Consider the following 15,177-nt stretch of genomic DNA (forward strand, 5'->3'; position numbering starts at 1 on the left):
TGAACCAATCCCTGAGGGCCAGGGGATAGAACTCTGTGATTGGCTGGGTTTACATCTAGAACTGGGGAGTAAAGTCTCCACCTGGTCACAGGTCTCCACCTGATCATCAGTCTCCACCTGGAACCGGGGAGTAAGGTAATACCCCGAAAGTGCAGTGGGAACCAAAAAGGAAAGAAAAGAAAGAAAAACCAGAAGACTAAATGGGAGCTAGGCTTCATCCACTACAGAAGACTAAATATGGAAATGAGAGAAAATAAGTTATTGGATGTCTCTTGTAAACTGTAAAGGGCTGTGCATGCATAAAAGGTTATACTCCAGCCCTCAGCACAGGACCTGGAACCCAGCCCCAAGGAAACACCTGGCCTGTCTTGTCTCACCTGCTCGTCTCTAAGTTCCTGGAGAGGGGCTGGGGGTACTTCCAGCCCCGTCTCCCTAGCTGCTGTCAGAGCCTACCCACCCTGGAGGCTCTCCGATGAAAAGCGAGCCAAGATTGGTCACAGCTAGATGTCCTGGCAGGGTGTGGAGAGGTGGCATCTTGGCCAGCTTCCAAGCTGGGAAGGGTGACAGGGACCAAGAATGGGCAGACTTTCAGAGGTGAAACCTTGCTCAGCAGGTATAAAGTTATAATTAACTTTTAGATCAGAGGATTCTGGGTTGGTCTAGAAAAAAAAAAAAGACAATCCTTATTGTGTTAAATCAAAACTGGTGAGCAGGGCTCAAGGAGAGATACCATGTCAGTCACGGACATACAGAAAGCTCCATCTCTCCCAGAGCAATGGTGGGTCCAGCCTCCTCCAACTACCTGCACAACGCTGGCTCTGGACACCTGGAGAGGCCCCGGGACAAGCCCCGGAGACACTTCTCAGGTTTCTGTCTTTTCGTCACTGGCACTTGGAGTGAGGGAGACATGCCTGCCCGTCGCTGAGGGGAGATGATGGCGGAGAGAATCTCAGGACAGTCGCAGCGGAGGCAGGGTCTCACCGACTGACCTGATTAATATCTACAGAGGAACCGGAAGTTGTCTGAGGATTCTCAGACTCCAGGACCCCACCAACTAAAACATCTCAGAAATAAGAAAGAACTGGGAGAACCCACAGAAGAGGTTACCATCGCGATCTGCCAGGTAAAGTGTTTAAAAACAACAAACGGGAGGTTTTATAACCATAAAAAGAAAACATGATACCTTTAAAATAAAAAGGAAATAAAAATAACAGACCATTCTTTAAATTGAACCAGTCTAGTTTTATAAAAGGCTATATGTATCTACCTCCTTTCCTCATTTTGTTATGGGCCAGATGTCGTGGTCTGACCTCAGTCCCACGTATTGGTGTTTGGCAAAAAAGGTCACAGGCTTTTGAGAGTTGTGAGTTCAAATCTTGGCTTTGCCATATCCTACCGAGTAAGTTGGCCCATCTGAACTTCAATTTCCTCATCAATAAAACGAGACAGCAATTGCTGCCTTGCAGGATGATCATTCATGCATTCACTGTTATTTTATTTTATTTTTTGTATTTTTTCAAACCGAGAAGAGGTGCGAGGGAGGCAGGGATCAGACAGACTCCCGCATGCGCCCGACTGGGATCCACCCGATATGCCCACCAGGGGGCGATGCTAGGCTCCTCTGGGACATTGCTCCTCTGCAATCAGAGCCATTCTAGTAGTGCCTGAGGTTGAGGCCATGGAGTCGTCCTCTGCGCCCGGGCCAACTTTGCTCCAGTGGAGCCTTGGCTGTAGGAGGAGAAGAGAGAGATAGAGAGGGGGAAGGGAGGATGGAGAAGCAGATAGGCGCTTCTCCTGTGCGCCCTGGCCAGGAATTGAACCCCGGGACTTCCACACACTGGGCCCACACTCTATAGCTGAGCCAACCAGCCATGGCCACATTTGCTATTATTATTATTTTTAAAAAATTTATATTTATATTTATCGTAGGGAAGAGCGCGAATGCAGTCCCCCACTACCACAAGTTGTGCAGTCGAGTTTCCCACATTTGGGGAAATTGCAGGGGTCAGCACATCCGGAGTGCAATGGATAAGCCTCACCCTGGGAAAACCACTTTTGTGGTCACGGTATCTCCCCTGCCAGTTAAGTATATCGCTATTATTTCTTAAACACAACACTGGATGCTGGGAATACACCAATGAAAGGACAGGCACAGTTTTAAAAAGTCAGACAGAATTAACCTGACCAGGCAGTGGCGCAGTGGATAGAGCGTCGGACTGGGATGCCGAGGACCCAGGTTCGAGACCACGAGGTCGCCAGCTTGAGTGCAGGCTCATCTGGTTTGAGCAAAAGCTCACCAGCTCGAGCAAGGGGTTACTCGGTATGCTGAAGGCCCACGGTCAAGGCACAGGAGAAAGCAATCAATGAACAACTAAGGTGTTGCAATGCACAACAAAAAACTTAATGATTGATGCTTCTCATCTCTCCGTTCCTGTCTGTCTGTCCCTGTCTATCCCTCTCTCTGACTCTCTCTCTGTCTCTGTAAAAAAATTAAAAAAAAAGTCAAACAGAATTATGCAAAAGCTCACACAGTTATGTATTTAATGATAAATTTAACTGATCTGAGGAAGTACAAGATGTTAGGAGGGTTGACAAACTTAGGGGTAAGCTGACCCCACTGACCACTTCCGAGTATTGTGAGGATTAAATTAAATCAATCATTCACAATGTTGCCATGTCCACAAACCACCTGTTCTGTTGACATATTTTTCTTTAAATGGACTCTTTTTCTTCCTTAAGTAAGTTGAGCCCCATTCTAAGAAATACTATTCACTGATATACTTGAAAGTTTATCTCTCTGTATTTTTTTTTTTTGACACACACTAAAATGAACATGTCAGTATTAAGAGAAAGTTCCAAAGCTCACTTTGGAAAGCAGAAAGCTAACAGGAACTGGCACACAGAAGGTATTCTGAAAATGTTATTCTCTTTCCTTGTGGTCAATGCTCCTGGAAAAAGAGTGATGGTCATTTTTAAAATTTTAATATCCCTAATTCTTCTCTCCATGAGCCTCCCAATATGCCCCAGAAAGAATCACTCTTAACCCAACCTTAACCCAGCTCACTTATACACCAGGAAAAGGATATTTAAAACCACCCAGGTTTTGTACCCTGGCTTAAATTTACAGCAACGTCCAGAAGTGCCAGTCCCAAAGCCAGGGAAAAAACACTTTCGTCCAATTCTATTCAGGGGAAATCCCATATATCAAAATCACATCACATATGCTCGCGCGCGCACACACACTCGCGCACACACGCGCACACGCATGCATGCTCATACCCACACACACTCTTTCTTGAGTAATTAAAGATGACTTAAAATTTTTTTAAAAAACTTTTAAATTTCGTTGAATAGCATTTTCAAGTTTCAGAGAAGTCAGGCAGATTAAGGTCAAAGAAGTTTAATTCTGCTTAAAAAAAAAAAGTGGAAACTATGGCCCTGGCATGCAGAGGTCAGCAGCGTACTGCTGGCAGAGAAGGGGAAGGTAGCGTCAGCGAGGGAAGGGGGCTGGCTATTTCACCACTGATGTATTCTGTTTGCATATTAAATTCACAGCATTTTTTCCCTTACCGCAACGAATTAATGCTTTGTACCATTCGTTTTTAAACAAATAGCCACTTCCGTGCCTCCTTTGTTTTTTTTTTTTTCATTTTTGACACAGACACAAGTTCAAAAGATATTTTACTTTTCTCTTCCTTCCACCATAAGAGGACCAGAAGGGGAAGCTTTATGATGGCAACTGACCTTCAGCCCCAGTGTCCGGAGATACTAGAGGGAGGGGTGGGGACTGTGGCAAACTGAAGACATGCTCTCTGCTCAGCGGGAGCGGTCATGACTGAGATCCTCAATTGTCACCATGCAAGAATGCAGACCTCATTTGGCTGATCTCCCAATGGTCCAAGAGAAGCCAGAAATCTGGGTTTTTATATGGAATCTCCTGATTTTTAAATGCTGGCAACTCATTCAAATTAAAACACTCTCGGGCCAACAAAAACACATCTGTGGGGTAGAGGTGGCCACAGGCTGCCCGTTTGTGACCCTGGCTGAAGGGGGAAGAAAACAAGCCTGGACTCCAGAAATCTGGGTCTGGCTAAGGCTTGGAGACCAGCTTCGCGTGTGGCGCTCCTCCCCGGCCTCCCTGAGCCTCAGTTTTCCCATCTGTATAACGCCAGGCCGGGCCTAGATAACAGCCACGCTCTGCCATCTAGATCTGCCCGCAAAAAACAGTAAGTGGAAAGACTGGCGTATCGAGACCACGAAAGTGGGGCATAATCTGACACCATTTCAAACACTGGTAATTCAACGAGAAATGTTTCTCTTCCCCAGTTGAGGTTTTCTGAGGCAGTGGGCGTGTGTTTAAGAAAACACAACACACCAAGTCAGGAATTTCATCAGGAAAAACGTGGCAGCCTCGAATGGGCTCACATCTGGGGATTTGCTTGTTGTTGAGAGAACATGCCGTTCTCTCTTCGACAAATGACAAGTCAAGGCAGGAGGCTCTGCAGGGACGAGGTCGGCTCCTCTGGGAGCCCGGGGAGCAGAAAGTGGCCAAGGACCGGCCGCCTGGTCAGCACAGCGAAAGCACAGCTAGAGGCCTCCAATCTCCCGCACACCCCCCAGCCACCCCCAAAAAGAAAGGAAAAGGCCAAACTACAAAGTTCTCAGTCACCATGTGCTTCGCAGCCCCTCGTCCCGCCCCAGCTTCTAAGGTAACTCGGCTTTTGTCTAAAATGAAACCTAACTTTCTGACTTCCTCTCTCACACAAGAACAGTCCTGAGTCACCCATCTCCCAGCCCCATCCGCACGCCCAGTGTGGACTCTGGGCCAGGCACAGCGCTAGATGCCCTACGTGCATGATCTCATTTCGTCACGGAGGAATCCTTAATATGCCCACTCCACAGATGCAAACACTGAGGCTCAGGCAGAGAAAGCTGTTAAGTGGTGGGTTTAAATCTATGTTTGCTCAAAACAAAAGCCTTCTAAGCTGTTGACTACTCTTAAGTGTCAGTTCTACTATGGAATATTTATCTTCATGGGTTAATCCAAAAAACTGTCATGGAAAGAGGCCAGCGATGCAGTCCGGGAGCGAAGCAACGTGTGCTTGGAGTAACCTAACTGGAGAGCTCTTTGTGAACCAGGTAGAGCGTCTGGTCAGTTCCTTTGCTGGGTTTCTCTGTCTCTGTGTCCGCAGAACAAAGGGGAGGGGTGGGCCGGGACAGCCGAGCAAACACTGCATGGCAGCGTGGCGGGAGTCTGGCCTGGCCATCCTGTTTAACGTCCCTGGTCCCTGTCACATCCTCTCTAAAATGGGATAATGAAAGCATGCACTTGTGAAGACGGGAGGAGACCAGAGGTGCTCCTAAGCGTTTGCTTAAGGCCAAGTTCACAGGAAGTGCTCCAACCTGCTCCTCCCCCTGCCACCCTCACTCTCTCAAATGCTCGGGGCCAAAAACCGTGCGTGCAGTCACCTTGGGCACTATGTCACCTTCCAGATCATTCCCTCAGTAAATCCCATCAGCTCCACCTTCAACGTCTATCCAGAGTCCAGCTACTGCTCGTCACCCCTGCTGCCACTCCCGCGTCCAAGTCACCGTCACCCTTTACTTAAACAGTCTCTTCGTTGGTGTCCCCGCTCCACCTTTGCAGTCTGTTCTCATGGCAGCCAGAGGGATTCTGCTCAGGGTCAGCCAGATCTTGTCCCTCCTCTGCTTGGAGCCCTCTGATGGCTCCCACCTCATTCAGAGTAGAAGCCAAAAACCTATCCATGACTTACAATGCTCTATATCGGTGGCCTCTGGCTACCTGCCTGACCACATCTCCTGTCCCCTCCCCTCACTCTGCTCTAGCCACAGTGGACTCCCGGCCATTCCTGAACACACCAGGCTTTCTCCCTCAGGGCTTTGCTCTTCTGCCAGAGTTTATGGGGACCTTCCCTGCCACTGACGTGCTGGAGCTGGCTTGTATCAGCTGGTTGTTAAACCACCAGTAGCTTGAAATCAGCCATGGTGAGAGGATTTACACAATAAGAAGTGGCAAACACTATACATCAATGCCTTTTTTTTTTTTTTAAAGAGAGCCAGACAGATCACCAGCACACCACTGCAGTGACCACTCTATTTTAAACTAAAATTAAACTAAAAACACCATTCTTCCTTATTGTACTCCAACACTCCCTATTTACCCTTCCCTGCTTAATTTTCTTAACACTTAATACACTATTATATTAAATATATATTTGCTTATGTCCTTGTTTATTGTCTGTCTCTCTTCTACCAAAAACACAAGCTCCAAGAGGGCAAGGATTCAGTCCAGTTCTGCTCTCCGCTTCCTATTAAGTGCCTGAAACAGTGACTGCCTCCTCGTAGGTGTTCAATATTTATGTGTCGAAGGGATGAGTGACGCCTACTCTCGTTATTATAGGGAACCTAAGCATGGATGGCGTTTCAGACACCTGATGGGGTTTGGAGCACTGGGGACAAGTCCAAAAGGAAACATCACATGTTCCACAGTACTAGGCTCTGGCACTGCCTTCCCTCCCTGGACATTCGTGTCTCCCTGGGTTTCCACGGCGGACCACCGGTACCAGCTGCGAAGATACAGTAGGCAACATACTGAACCGGTCCTGGCGAACTTCACTCTCGGCGCTGGAGCTGCACGGAGTCAGGGCTGGAGCAGCACCCAACGCCAGCCCCGATCATGGCTGCCCACGCACCAGAATAAAACCTACTGTTTGCACCGCTTTTCAACGTAGCACCCACCATGGTCTCTCAAAGGTAAAAGTTAATAAATTCTCCGAAGACTCTTAAAGGTTGTTTAACGTCTCACCCGATGTTGAATTCCTTCTCTAACATCTGAGGCAGGCGTTCATAAATGGCCTCAACAGTTGGCAAACCCACCCACGGTTAAGCCCAAATCAGCCCAACTCATAACCTCACGGCCAACGCAGGGCCCAAGGGGACACAATTCAGATCCGTTTTTTCTCACTTATGGTGAGAAAATTCTTTTTTACCAAATTGTACGTGACTGCCTGGAGCCCAGGAAATGGTTTACTTCTGAAGAGGGTAAGGTGCCTATGTGGACATGTTAAATGCCATCCTACAACGCACCTCCAAAAACCTGTCTTATCCTCAGTGTTCATAGTGCCAAGGCAGAGAGACCTTGGCTTGCCCAAAAACACATGCTTTCTCCTCATTTTCTTCATATTAGTGACCAACTTGGTTTATACTTCATTTTCATACTTTTGATGGAGACCTGGCTATAGGAAAGATGTCCTTTTCCTCTTAAATCTACTCTAGGACAACCATCCCAAGAGCCTGAGCCCCAGGGTTGGGGAGACAATAGGGAGAGGCGGGGATTGTGGTGAACTGAGAACTCATCCGTCTAAAAGAGGTAGTCATTGCCCGGCCCGTCGATTGAAGTCATGTGTAAATGTGGGCACGGTGTTGACATATCTTCTGATTTTTTAATGGAAGCCAGAAATCTGCATTTTTGTGTGAAATGTTCAGATTTTCAAAGGTTGGCTCCATTTTCTGTTTTAAATGTTCTGCAGACCAAACAAAATGCATGCTGGCTGCTGGCGCGCAACCGGTGCTGCATCAGACGTGACTACAGTGTCACTAGATGGAACATGAGAAAGTCCAGTCGAGACAAGAATGGAGGACAAAGCTCAACACGAGCTGATCACCGGAGGCCTAGGGATGTAGGCTCAGCACAGCCAGGTTCGCTCCTTCCGCTCCAGTGATTCCGAAGCCTTCCCCGCCCCCTCCCCCCGCCCCGGACTCCGGTGCACCTCCTACGCTTGGCTGGAATGTTCCAAAGACTGAGTGCGGATTCTGTACCAGACGCTGCCATGAAAGAAATGGCTATCCCTGAAAACCCTTATTTAAAAGATAAAATAAAAGATAACCCTCTAGACCTGCGTAAAAGAGCATGTGGGAGGCAGAACAGAGGCAGCTCTTGAAAGTTCCAACCTCCTAGGAGTGTTTGCTGAGCAGAGGAGACAATACCCCCAGAGCAGGCGTCCCCAAATTACGGGCCCGCGGGCCGCATGCAGCCCCCTGAGGCCATTTATCCGGCCCCCCACCGCACTTCCGGAAGGGCCACCTCTTTCATTGGTGGTCAGTGAGAGGAGCACTGTATGTGGCGGCCCTCCAACGGTCTGAGGGACAGTGAACTGGCCCTCTGCGTAAAAAGTTTGGGGACCCCTGCCCCAGAGTCTCACAGCACCTAGAAAACTACAGCTTTCACAAATGGCAGAGCAGCCCCGGAGAAGAGGAGTAGAGAGGGCTGACCTAGAGGTGCATCAGAATGAAGTTTTGGGGTCCAGAGAGAACCAGTCCACCCTCCCCCGCTCCCAGCAAACAGTTTGGAAATCTACCTCTTTCCTCCTCCATCCCTAGTTCCAGAGGTGGCATACAGCCAAGTATAGAATCCTCCTGAATGCGGATTAATTAAGAAGATTAATATCACCCACATTTGAGCTCCTGAACCAGCCGTACCTGACACCAGAACTCCCCGGGACTTTTCATTTCCCTCGGTCAATAATTTCCTTTTCCTTAAACCACTTTGGAAATAAGTTTTCTGTTACTTTACACACAGAACAATCTCTATAGCTAGCGACCCCCTGGCCGGGCATTTGCCAACCTCCAGCTTCGGGGTGGGGGTGGAAGACTATGAATTTAGTATTGTCAGCCTGGACCGCTCGGTTCTTTAAAGTGCTGAGTGCTGAGCTCACTTCCGCACCCCCGCTGCCCCAGCCTAATTCCTCGACTTTCCAATCTCCTGTGCGGAATCCTTTGAGGCCCCCCTTTTTTCCACTTTCACGTCTGTAGCCATTGGAAACTATCACCCAGTCCCTGCAATGTGAACAACACAAGAAGTTCTCTGCCATTCTAAACAGTGGCTGACAACCATTTATGAAACCTGCAAACATTTCACCACTCCTAAATCAACCCCAGATGACAAAATAATAATCATCATGAAACTAATGAAAACCCGAAGGAGGATGAAATTTGGACCACGTGGCCGTTACCCATGATGAGGGGTGATCGGGGAAAAAATAATCCTGAGAAAGACATAAAAATGAAGCAAACTGATTGCTCCTTGGAAGAAGTCTCAGCCCCCAACCCCATGAGACGCAAGTCCTACTTTTTCCTGGAAACGATATTTTAGCATCTCTTGGCATCCTTCTGGTCAGGAATTGGTAGAAAGGAAAGGAAAGAGAGAATGAGGGAAGACTCAGTGCCTTCTCACTGAAGTTAGACTCCTAGGTTCTGCGTCCATGTTTGGGAGTGTGGTCACAAACTGTGAGCCCCTAGGTGCATTTCAATGGTTCCTCGCGGTGATTTTAAAATCAGGACATTTCTCATAAAAATCCAGATTTCAATGTCTTTTGAGAAATCAGAATTCATGGCAATATAGAGCCTGCATTCCTCCCCCCCCCCCCCACCATCACCCCTGTCCAGTTCATTAACTTTGTTTACCTATCTGGCCACTTTGAGTATCTGAGTTTGCAATGATTGAATTCAGATTTAGGTCCTATGTATCTTTAAAAAAAAAAAAGCATTTCAAAATTATAATAATTTTGACTTCAGACATGCCTGATTGGCACAGAATGGCTGCTGGGGTCCCTCCGATTGGGTCCTCCCACCATGACCTCACCTCCCCCCACCCGCTAATCACTTGGTCTCCCCCAGCCCGACCAGCTGCTGGGCCGCTTCCCTCACAAGGCTTTGGGACTTGTCCTTTCTTTTCTCTAGAATGTTCCTCTCCAGGTAGCGGCACTCTCACTCCTTCAGAGCCGTGCTGGGTGGCCGCCTGCCCGGCGAGGCCCCCCTGCCCCGGGTGCCCCCTCTCCACCTTCCCTTGGTTTCCCGCACAGGCTTGTCACCAGCGGACATTCGGTGCCTCCACATACTTCTCTGCTTACATTCGGTCTTTCTCCACTTCACGGCAGCCCCACGAGGGAGGGGTTTGAGCTTGCGTTTGTCACTACCTGTGTTCTTCATGTCCACAGGATATGTGCCTGGTACATATTTTTGAATGAATGAATGAATGAATGAATGAAGCTCAGTTTTCCACCATCAGGAGGAAATGAAGGTGGGGAGTCAGGTGGAGAAGGAAGGTGAACAAAGGCCAACCCAGGGAGTCTGCCCACCTAGTCCCTGAAAACCAGGCAGACCCTTCTAGAGGAAAAGACATTTTTTTCCATGACAAGAAAAAAGGGAACGAAAAGGAAAATAAAAATCCTAAAAGTGGAGCCCAGGGCAGCATTGCGGCGCAAGGATTTTGATAAGCGTTCTCCTCCGCCCCTGCCCCCTGCCACTCCAAGTCCCAACTCTCCTTGGGACAGGGCGAGTGTCTCTGTCGCAGACTGGCCACGTGACTGTGGCGGGCCCCTGCGCTGGGGGCTTCAGTGTCCTCATGGGCCCCTTGCGGCTGTCCTAGCAACATCTCAAGTGAGGACGCCAAAGCCAGTGTCTCTGGCTGCGTTTTAAGTCGTCTGGAAAAACCTGAGCTGGTTTCCAGCTTGCGTCGCGTGTCCCAGGCACGCTTCCCTTCTCTTCCACACCAGGCTGCACCACAGTGCATCCCACAAGAAGATGGGAGTTCTACGGCTACTTTTTCCTCCAAGAGTCATCAACAGCATTTAATCATCACTGGCTGTGTGTCAGGTGCTTGTCTCTGCAGGTCATCGTTGTCAGCTCCTAGGATGTGGATTCACTTCATAAATGAAGAAACTGAGGCTGGAAGAAGTAACATAAACCCAGGGTTGTGTGTCTAGTAAGTGGTAGACTCTGGATTTGAACCTGCGCAGAGTGGCTCGTTTTTTGTTTTTTTTTGTTTTTGTTTTTTTTTGTATTTTTCTGAAGCTGGAAACGGGGAGAGACAGTCAGACAGACTCCCGCATGCGCCCGACCGGGATCCACCCGGCACGCCCACCATGGGGCGACGCTCTGCCCACCAGGGGGCGATGCTCTGCCCCTCCGGGCGTCGCTCTGCCGCGACCAGAGCCACTCTAGCGCCTGGGGCAGAGGCCAAGGAGCCATCCCCAGCGCCTGGGCCATCTTTGCTCCAATGGAGCCTTGGCTGCGGGAGGGGAAGAGAGAGACAGAGAGGAGGGGGGGGGTGGAGAAGCATATGGGCGCTTCTCCTATGTGCCCTGGCCAGGAATTGAACCCGGGTCCCCCGCACGCCAGGCCGACGCTCTACCGCTGAGCCAACCGGCCAGGGCCCAGAGTGGCTCTTTATCCCTGCATTGGGCTACAGCTCAAGCTAATAGGATACACGACTACATCCCTTGTAAAACACCGAAAAACTCCCGCTGAGACTAAGGCCCCCCTTTGTTTCCCTCTCATGCCTGCCACTAATTAATTAATTGCCCAGTTAAATGAAGCTAAAGCAGAAGGTAATTTCATTCTTTCTATGGTGGTTAAAGAGGCAGGGAAGTACAGGAGTTGTGAAGACTCTGCTGCTTAGTCACTGTGTGACCTTGAGTAAGTCACTTAACCTCTCTGTGCCTTACTTTTCTCATCAAAAATGGGACTACTAATAGCACTTCCTTGGTAAAATTGTTGTAAGGAATAAATGAGTTGGAACCTACACTCATTCAGAAAAGATCTTAGTATCGAATAAGCACTCAGAGGTTATTTTTTATCAACATTGTAATCACCCACACGGTAGTGATTCTTCTTTTAAAGATGTGATATACAGACTAAATGCATCCAGACACTAGCGTGCCCTGATGAAACTTCACCCACATCCTTGAGAGACCTCATTTATTTCATTTTATTCCCCCGAGAACAGAACACAGAGGTACAATTCTGGTTAGTAGGAAGTTGGTTATTTGGTGCATTCATTCATTGTAAGCAACTTGCAGGAATAAGCTTTAGAAGTAAAAGATTTCATTTAAATGAATACATCTTGGGGAAATTTTCACATTTTCAGATTTGTGCTTTTTAAACATCCCCGGTAAATTTTGCCATGCCTGGGTGCCACTTTTGCTAATAATTACCTGCTTGACTTGATTTCAAACCATTTTTGTCAAGCAGTAAAACTGAGTGAAACCAATTGTTTGAAATGCTTGTTCTATCTTTTCCAAATGCAAGATAAAATAAAGACAAAATTCTAAAGAAAAAAAAGTTGCTGCATGTTTTAAGTCAATGTGGAAAGGGTATACACTCCAATTAAATAGGATACTGCTCCTCAGACACTAATGGATTCTTCCAGAATGTGTAAAATCCCAAGACTGTGGCTACCTGAAGAAGAGTCAGGAATATCCCCAGGGGCAAGTAATCTTCACTTTCTTTGAGTATTTCCGGGAGTGAGTACAATTTCATAATACCCTAAGTACATCACTCTCAGAATGTGTGGACCATGTTCCACCCATCACTATATCTAAGGTGTATGACAAATCCCATAAAGACAGCATTGCCCCATGAACTGGTGAAGAGTTTAGAGCTCAGAGGGTTTGAGTGACCTGCCCAAAATCACACAGCAGGCGGGTGATGGAGTGTGGAGTCCATCCTCCACCTTCCCCAACAGCTGCCCAACCTCTGACAGCTCTGCTTCATGGCCCCATGTGATAGCCAAGGGCCTGGCCTGGTGCTAGGAGGAGGACACACCTCTTTGGTTGGCAAGAAACTGTAGAGGTTCTTGAAAAGACTGTTACCTAGAGAAGGATGTCACAACCCACTGCCGTTACTTTTTTTCAACTTGTTGTTCAAGAAAGAGTCCATCTATTCTCTGTGTTAAGGCAGGTAAAAGTCCACAAAGACTCCGGCTCATTGAGGATGAGGGATGCTACAGAAATGTTAGAATCAACCATAAATAACCTCAACCGTAAGTAACTGTGGGTCAGGGAAAGGTCTCTACGATTGTCCACATGCTTTTTCTAGAAGGGCTGCAGGTCATGTGGAGAACGGGTCTGTGCTTTGGGTCAGGGAGACCTGTAGTAAAATCACTGGGCTGCAGCTACTTGACCTGACCCAACCTCAGTTTCCCCATTTGTTAAATGGGCACACACATGTCGTGAAATTTTTACTGTTGTTGAGAGGATTAAATGAGCTTTCTGAAAGTGTCTGACACATAATGGCTCCTGTGAGAGACTTTCAAATCCACTTCTTCCCTCTCCAATTCTCCTCCCTGAATATTGAGATTATTTTGATTCAAAACTCTCAGATAAAGGCATACTGGTATACTTTAATTCTGCAAAGTCTCAGAAGTCTGTGGTAGTTCCATTCATTCGATAATAAGACAAGGTTGAAGCATTCATAGGGGTAGCTAACTCTTACACACCCTCACCATAGCCCGGTGCAACCCTTAATCTCCATTCTGTGAATAGGGAAACTGAGGCACAGCTAAGAGTAATAGAGATGGGCTCTGAACCCTGGCAACTGGGCTCCCAAGTCCCAGCCCTCGGTGACACACTCCACCATTTGTAAATCTGCTGAAGACCAGGATTTCGACTAGGCTAGCTTGTAGAGCACATCAGATCTGGAACATTCTGTGTGGGTACCATTCAATGCTGGGGTTAGGTGGGGGCCATGCGTCTTTGGCAGGATAAAGTAAGGTGGAAGGAGAAAAATGAGAAAACTTTTGTTTTTCTTTTTCAATTCATTAAGGTTCCGTGGGGTGAGCAAGAACCTCATTTTTTTTCTTCCTATGACTTCCCTTTTATTTTAACGGGGAAACGTGCATTTCAAAGACTGCTCAATAGCAGCGTTGAAGTCTCAAGTTCAATCACAATGTCCCCATTGTGGCTGGGGGACTCCTTGGCCTTTAAGCTTGGGTTATAAAAATTTGGTCTGAGCCCAAAGTCTGGCTTTAATAGAATATTTTAATTTTGTTTAATGAATATTATTTTAAATCTGTTTGGCAGTTTTAAAATGTGTTCTTTTATTTTCAAATTAAAATTTACTAATGTGCAGTACTTTCTTGGGGGTGGAGGTGCAGTAAGGAGTATGTGTGGGGGGGTGATAATAATACAAGCTACCATTTATTGAGTGCTTACTATGTGCCAAACACCCTGCTATGTGCTTTAGTGTGCAACCTCTTTAACCTTCAACAACCACCCCGCGAACAGTGGCCCCATTGCCTCCACTGTCTGGGAAATCGAGAGGGTCAGCCCCTAGCCCACCGACGTGGCACAGTCAGTGAGCGATTGACTTAATGCTCAGACTAGATCAGAGTGCAGGGTCTGCACTGTTAACCACAGCCCCACATTCTCTCAATATTGAAAAAGGACTTGACCGACCAGTTGCTTAAAGGCACATCACTGGCCCAGAATGTAATACCCTGTAACCCTAAGCGCAGTAATAGCTGGCGTGAGCACAATGGCTAGCTTATTAAGCATTCAGTGTAGACAGGCACTGGAGCAAGGCAAAGTGTTTTCCATGTATTACCTCATTTAAATTCTCACAAAGGCTCTTTGAAGCAGTTGTTATTGTTATTATTATCTCAATTTTATAAAGGAGAAATTGAGATCCAGAGAGTCTACCTAAGTCATTTGCCTAGGGTCACGCAGATTGTAAATAAATATATAATAATAAACCAGTAACCGACACTGATGTAATCCATACTCTGCCACATACTATTCCAAAGACTTTGTATTCATTCATTTGATCTCACAAGAACTTTTTGAGGAAGGCATGTTATCATCATCCACCCTGGTTTTCAGTTGACGAAACCAAGGCACAGAAAAGCTTGGTAACTTGCCCAACGTTCAATAGCTGGTTGGTGCTGAGCAGGAATTTAAACCTAAGCAACCTGGCCTCCCGGGTTCATGCTCTTCCTCTGTAGGTTGTAGATCAAAGCCAAGGCTTAGGCCTGGGGTATCGGATCGCCCCCCACTTCTACCACCTCTTAAAGAAAGCAGAAGGTGGTCATCCGTCAGGGCCAGGGAGTGGGTCACGGCATTGCCTGACACAGCTCTAGGCACAGAAGCCAGGAGACTGCTCTAACTGACTCAGGCATGGTGTCGTCATTGGGTGAGGGTCTGCAGAGCTGGGGGGGGGGTTCCATCCTGCTACGGGGCCATTGGAAAGCTCAAGAAGTCATATCACTGGCCCCTGAATCCTCAACGGGAAAGAAGAGGCAGTGAGATATTGGTGGAAACACACTGCGATCCTGCTATCAGAAGTGCCAGATTGGGTCCTTCTTGCCTCTGGAACCTCAGT

At 47.6% G+C, this 15,177-nt stretch overlaps 1 protein-coding gene and 1 non-coding gene across 5 annotated transcripts in view; both read right to left on the bottom strand.

Moving 5' to 3' along the window:
- The window catches only part of EYA2 (EYA transcriptional coactivator and phosphatase 2), a 201,509-nt gene that overhangs the window by 177,378 nt on the left and 8,954 nt on the right, over positions 1 to 15,177 (bottom strand). The window lies entirely within an intron of this gene.
- Positions 1,927 to 2,090, bottom strand: LOC136309637 (U1 spliceosomal RNA). The gene has a single exon (XR_010726330.1). It is a non-coding gene; the product is annotated as a U1 spliceosomal RNA (small nuclear RNA).

This window comes from Saccopteryx bilineata, chromosome 6 (assembly GCF_036850765.1).
Source record: "Saccopteryx bilineata isolate mSacBil1 chromosome 6, mSacBil1_pri_phased_curated, whole genome shotgun sequence".
NCBI lineage: Eukaryota > Metazoa > Chordata > Mammalia > Chiroptera > Emballonuridae > Saccopteryx > Saccopteryx bilineata.